Genomic DNA, 7,500 nt, shown 5'->3' with positions numbered 1-7,500 from the left:
TTGTGCTTACCGACCTCAAAGCTATTTTACTTGGTACATGGTGTAATGATAAGTGTGACCAGCAGATGGCAGTCACACATAAGAGATACGTATAGACTGCAATAAGATGGCAGTCACACATAAGAGATACGTGTAGACAGCACTATGATGGCAGTCACACATGAGAGATACGTATAGACTGCAATATGATGGCAGTCACACATAAGAGATACTTGTAGACTGCAATATGATGGCAGTCACACATAAGAGATACTTGTAGACTGCAATATGATGGTAGTCACACATAAGAGATACTTGTAGACTGCAATATGATGGCAGTCACACATAAGAGATACGTGTAGACTGCAATATGATGGCAGTCACACATAAGAGATATGTGTAGACTGCAATATGATGGCAGTCACACATAAGAGATACGTGTAGACTGCAATATGATGGCAGTCACACATGAGAGATACGTGTAGACTGCAATATGATGGCAGTCACACATAAGAGATATGTGTAGACTGCAATATGATGGCAGTCACACATAAGAGATACGTGTAGACTGCAATATGATGGCAGTCACACATAAGAGATATGTGTAGACTGCAATATGATGGCAGTCACACATAAGAGATATGTGTAGACTGCAATATGATGGCAGTCACACATAAGAGATACGTGTAGACTGCAATATGATGGCAGTCACACATAAGAGATATGTGTAGACTGCAATATGATGGCAGTCACACATAAGAGATACGTGTAGACTGCAATATGATGGCAGTCACACATAAGAGATACGTGTAGGACTGCAATATGATGGCAGTCACACATAAGAGATACGTGTAGACTGACATATGATGGCAGTCACACATAAGAGATACGTGTAGACTGCAATATGATGGCAGCCACACATAAGAGATATGTGTAGACTGCAATATGATGGCAGTCACACATAAGAGATACGTGTAGACTGCAATATGATGGCAGTCACACATAAGAGATACGTGTAGACTGCAATATGATGGCACTCACACATAAGAGATATGTGTAAAACATTGACAAAAAAATTCCAGTTTTTCCCGAAATTCCAGGAATTCCTTAATACCATTTCCCAATTAAAAATGATGCTACTTCAACATTTCTCGACCGATTTGAAAAATTCCAACACCAACCATTCAGAACATTCACATTTTTTTGCATTTTCAAAAAAAAATCAATTTTTTTCAGAAATTCCTATTGAAATGAATGAGACATTTTTCAAAGTTCAACAACTCCCACATTTTTTTACAGCCATTTCAGGAATTGAGTGCTCCCTTTCAACAATACAGTATAAAACAATTCCCAGATTTTTAAGTATTCCCAGTTTTTAGGGACATTTTCCCCCATTCAAAATAAATGATCCATTTTTCAAACTTCCACAATTCTCACATTTTTTAACCGATTCAAACCATTCCACTTGTAACACATTCAATTCATCCTGGAAATTCAAACAACCATTTTTCCATATTCAACACATTTCCTGGAATTCCTGTTTTTTTTTAGCCTGATTCCCAACCTTTTTTAATGCGATGACTCCGTTTACATTTTTTAACCCACTTCAACCATTCCACCTTCAAAACATTCCTCTTATTCAGGACAAAAAACAAAGTTGTTTTTGAACTGGAAAAATTCCAGTTTTTCCCGAAATTCATTATTATTATGTATTATCATTTCATCAGTATTTAACTTGGCTTAAAAAATATAATAGCAATAAAATTATTTATCGGCAATAATTTGTAGGTCAATATATTGACGAACAAATGCTTTACTGTATTTATAATGAGTGCTATTAACAGTTTTAACGATTTCAACACAATATTGAAACAAGTGAATTACATACAATTGTTTTGATCACATCCACAGTAAGTCAATAACTAAACAAAAGCAAAATCTACTAATATTTTAAATCCTCTGGTTTTTGCCCTCAAGTTCCATCTGTGTCAAGCGAATTATTCAGAGCTCGAAAACATTACAAAAACAAAAAATGTTTTTAAGAAAATAAAAATATCGACCTCCTCAATATAGTATCGATCATATACGACCCTTGGTATCGACGTCAACAATTAAACTGGCTAATTTAGCTAGCTTAGCGGTAGGGATGTAAAAATATGAAAAGGTTATTATTATTATCGCGTTACTGTTGAATGTGCTCAAAAACTACTTAAACACACACTGTAATCTTTTAAGTCATTTTTATTTGAAAAGACAATAAAATAAATAGACGATATACTTTCTTGGCAGAAGAAACAATCAACGTTATAGCTTCTTAAGAGACATATTTTCATTTAAGTGTTTAAATGCGTTTATCTTCTTTCCTCCTAATTTGCAAAGATTTAAGTGTTTTTAGAAAAAAACGGGTGTTAGTACAGTTCACTTCCTGTCGTCGTTATTCCTTCACGTATCGAACGATCACTTTGAGGAGGTTCAATGTACACATTTGAATATCTTAGTTGTAATATATATGTTGTTTCTTGATGGGGAAAGACATTAATGTCTCCTGTATTCATGTTAGCATTTGAGCTAACTTGCACTTGAGTGGTGTCAACAAAGCGCGGTTATCAATCACAGTTTTACGATCATTTTAATTCAAAACAATAAAATCTGTTATTATTTATTATTTCTGGCGAGCGTTGTGGCATCCTACTCTGCTCAGTGCCTCTTGAACGCACCGTAAAAACACCTCCGCCTCGTATTCCTCTGATTCAAACCATTCCAACTTCAAAATATTGTGTGCTCCCTTTCAACAATATAAAAAAATTCCCAATTTTTAGGGACATTTTCCCCATACAAAATAAATTATACATTTTTCTAACTTCCACAATTCCCACATTTTTCAACCGATTCAAACATTCAACACATTCAACTCATCCTGGAAATTAAAACAACCATTTTTCCACGTTTAACAAATTTCCTGGAATTCCCGTTATGTTTTTCTAACCTTATTTCTAACCTTTAAACTCTAGGAATTCCACAATACCATTTCTCAATTCAACATGTTACTATCTCAACATTTCTCGACCGATTAGAAAAATGTAAATTTTTTAAAACATTTTCAAAAAAATTCCCGCTCTTCCCGAAATTCCCAAATGTTTTGGAAATTCCCATTGAAATCAATGGGACATTTTCCCCACATTTTTCATACCATTCAAACAGTTCCAACTTCAAAATAGTGTGTGCTCTCTTTGAACAATTCTAAAAAAATTCCCAATTTTTAGGGACATTTTCCCCATTCAAAATAAATCATACATTTTTCTAACTTCCACAATTCCCACATTTTTCAACCGATTCAAACCATTCCACCTTCAACACATTCCACTCATCCTGGAAATTAAAATAACCACGTTCAACGCATTTCCAGGAATTCCTGGGTTTTTTTCCTAACCTTATTTCTAACCTTTAAACTTTAGGAATTCCGTAATACCATTTCTCAATTCAACAGGTTACTACCTCAACATTTCTCAACCGATTTGAAAAATTCAAGTTTTTAAACACTTTCAAAAAAATTCCCACTTTCCCCGAAATTCCCATTGAAATGAAAGGGACATTTTTCAAAGTTCCACAACTCCCACATTTTTCATCTGATTCAAACCGTTCCAACTTCAAAATATGGTGTGCTCTCTTTCAACAATTCTAAAAAAATTCCCAATTTTTAGGGACATTTTCCCCATTCAAAATAAATTATACATTTTCCAAACTTCCACAATTCCCACATTTTTCAACCGATTCAAACCATTCCACCTTCAACACATTCAACTCATCCTGGAAATTCAGACAACCATTTTTCCACATTTAACAAATTTGCTGGAATTCCTGATTTTTCTTTCTAACCTTATTTCTAACCTTTAAACTCTAGGAATTCCGCAATACCATTTCTCAATTCAACATGTTACTATCTCAACATTTCTCGACCGATTTGACAAATTTTTATTTTTTAAACATTTTCAAAAAAATTCCCGCTCTTCCCGAAATTCCCAAATGTTTTGGAAATTCCCATTGAAATCAATGGCACATTTTCCCCACATTTTTCATCTGATTCAAACTGTTCCAACTTCAAAATATTGTGTGCTCCCTTTCAACAATATAAAAAAATTCCCAATTTTTAGGGACATTTTCCCCATACAAAATAAATTATACATTTTTGTAACTTCCACAATTCCCACATTTTTCAACCGATTCAAACCAATCCACCTTCAACACATTTCCAGGAATTCCTGGGTTTTTTTCTAACCTTATTTTAACCTTTAAACTCTAGGAATTCCGCAATACCATTTCTCAATTCAACATGTTACTATCTCAACATTTCTCGACCGATTTGAATAATTCTAGTTTTTTAACACTTTCAAAAAATTCCCGCTTTTCCCGAAATTCCCATTGAAATGAATGGGACATTTTTCAAAGTTCCACAACTCCCACATTTTTCATCTGATTCAAACTGTTCCAACTTCAAAATATTGTGTGCTCTCTTTCAACAATTCTAAAAAAATTCCCAATTTTTAGGGACATTTTCCCCATTCAAAATAAATTATACATTTTTCTAACTTCCACAATTCCCACATTTTTCAACCGATTCAAACCATTCCACCTTCAACACATTCCACTCATCCTGGAAATTAAAACAACCATTTTTCCACGTTCAACACATTTCCAGGAATTCCTGTTTTTTTCTAACCTTATTTCGAACCTTTAAACTCTAGGAATTCCGCAATACCATTTCTCAATTCAACATGTTACTATCTCAACATTTCTTGACCGATTTGAAAAATTCTAATTTTTTAACACTTTCAAAAAAATTCCCGCTTTTCCCGAAATTCCCATTGAAATGAATGGGACATTTTTCAAAGTTCCACAACTCCCACATTTTTCATACGATTCTAACCGTTCCAACTTCAAAATATTGTGTGCTCCCTTTCAACAATTCTAAAAAAATTCCCAATTTTTAGGGACATTTTCCCCATACAAAATAAATTATAAATTTTTCTAACTTCCACAATTCCCACATTTTTCAACCGATTCAAACCATTCCACCTTCAACACATTCAACTCATCCTGGAAATTAAAACAACCACGTTCAACACATTTCCAGGAATTCCTGTTTTTTTTTCCTAACCTTACTTCTAACCTTTAAACTCTAGGAATTCCGCAATACCATTTCTCAATTCAACATGTTACTATCTCAACATTTCTCGACCAATTTAAAAAATTCTAGTTTTTTAACACTTTCAAAAAAATTCCCGCTTTTCCCAAAATTCCCATTGAAATGAATGGGACATTTTTCAAAGTTCCACAACTCCCACATTTTTCATACCATTCAAACCGTTCCAACTTCAAAATATTGTGTGCTCCCTTTCAACAATTCTAAAAAATTCCAGGATTTCAGTTCAACTTCAGCATCGGAGCATTCCCACGCAATTCCTTCGGGAATTGCCTTATCTAGTCTGTCTATGCTATATAAAAAAAATGGTATCTACACGTGATTACTGGTAATTAGTTCTGAGTTAACTGTGAACAAAATGCTCTGAATCCCAATCAGGCCTAATTTGAAGGAGTGTCCACCAATCAGACAGGCGCTATTGTGGCGTTCCAGACACGCTCAGACAGAGCGTCTTATCTGCGGTCTCCCTAACTGAATGTTTGCTCAGCTCCTCAGCACTGGAATGGCAGGAATGGGCACCACAGAAACCACCTGGGTGAGCACTCAACCTTTACATGCTCCTTCACCATGACAGCCTGACCCAAACACAGCAAAACACAACACCATTCCCCAAGGAAAGGGAAAAGTCAAGTACACAAGACACTTTTAGTTTGACGGAACACACTATTTATCTACAAATGACTGAGGAGGATAGTGTCTTCTTGTGTTAGACCACGGACGCCCGGAGTGGGACAAATTTGGACCGTCGCGTTGTTTCGCTTGGCTTCACAATCTTTGATGGCATGTCTGCATAACTACACTGTGAAAAAGTCAGTAGATATTACAGTAAAGAAAAACTGGTAACTCAGCCACCAGAAATTGACTATAAAGTCATCATTGGTAACATGTTTTCATTTCCAGTACTGCACTGTACAAACAGGAAAAGTAGATTTTACAGTAAAAAACCTGGCAACTCACCTCAGTCACCAGAATTTCAACCTAATGACAACAGTGGTACAGTTTTTAGATGTACAGTTTTTGGTGTAAAAACATTGTACATTTGATGGTAAAATTCTGGTGACTGAGCTGCCAGTTATTTATGATCATAAACCTATCATTTTACAGGCTAGCTAGTTGCGTTTAAATTTGACTTGTGACTTGTTGACGCTCTATGGAAAAATGTACAGTAAAATCATCAGTGGTAACATTGTTCCATTTACAGTAGGGGTGTTTAATTTTCTAATAAATCGGGATTCTTATTTGTTACGACTCTTAATCATTTAGAAAATAAATATCAAAAATCGTTTTTTAATACAGATTTTTTTAAATTTTTATGGATTTTTGTATATACACTATATTGCCAAAAGTATTTGGCCACCCATCCAAATGATGGGAATCAGGTGTTCTGATCACAGGTGTATCAAATCAAGCACTTAGGCATGGAGACGGTTTCTACCAACATGTGTGAAAGAATGGGCCGCTCTCAGTGATTTCCAGCATGGAACTGTCGTAGGATGCAACAAATCCAGTCGTGAAATGTCCTCGCTCCTAAATATTCCAAACTTAACTTTATTATAAGGAAAGTGAAGAGTTTGGGAACAACAGCAAGTGGTAGTGGAGAGGTCAGCATAGTGCAAAGACTTTCTGCACAGTCACTTGCAACAGAGCTCCAAACTTCATGTGACCTTCCAATTAGCCCACGTGCAGTACGCAGAGAGCTTCATGGAACGGGTTTCCATGGCCGAGCAGCTGCATCCAAGCCATACATCACCAAGTCCAATGCAGAGCGTGGGATGCAGTGGTGTAAAGGACATCACCACTGGACTCTAGAGCAGTGGAGACGCCTTCTCTGGACTGATGAATCACACTTTTCCTTCTGGCAACCTGATGGACCAGTCTGGGTTTGGAGGTTGCCAGGAGAACGCTACATTTCGGACTGCATTGTGCCGAGTGTGAAATTTGGTGGAGGAGGAATTATGGTGTGGGGTTGTTTTTCAGGAGTTGGGCTTGGCTCCTTAGTTTCAGTGAAAGGAACTTTGAATGCTCCAGGATAGCAAAACATTTTGGACGAATTCCATGGGATGGCACTTCAAGGTCATATGTGAGTCAAGGCAGGTGGCCAAATACTTTTGGCAATATAGTTTATATATTTCTTATCTGTCCTTTACTCAGACAAATGACATTGTTGATGATCAAATCTGCTGTACACATGTACTTTACAAAAGACAAGTGTTACTTAAAGGCCTACTGAAAGCCACTACTAGCGACCACGCAGTCTGATAGTTTATATATCAATGATGAAATCTTAACATTGCAACACATGCCAATACGGCCGGGTTAAC

At 36.0% G+C, this 7,500-nt stretch overlaps 1 protein-coding gene across 1 annotated transcript in view; it reads right to left on the bottom strand.

Moving 5' to 3' along the window:
* Positions 1–7,500, bottom strand: part of smurf2 (SMAD specific E3 ubiquitin protein ligase 2) — a 170,662-nt gene that overhangs the window by 94,864 nt on the left and 68,298 nt on the right. The gene's annotated exons all lie outside the window — the stretch shown is intronic.

Source organism: Entelurus aequoreus, linkage group LG25, assembly GCF_033978785.1.
Source record: "Entelurus aequoreus isolate RoL-2023_Sb linkage group LG25, RoL_Eaeq_v1.1, whole genome shotgun sequence".
In the NCBI taxonomy this organism is placed as follows: Eukaryota; Metazoa; Chordata; class Actinopteri; order Syngnathiformes; family Syngnathidae; genus Entelurus; species Entelurus aequoreus.
The sequence above is the reverse complement of the archived record's forward strand: the minus strand, read 5'-3'. Positions and strand labels throughout refer to the sequence as shown.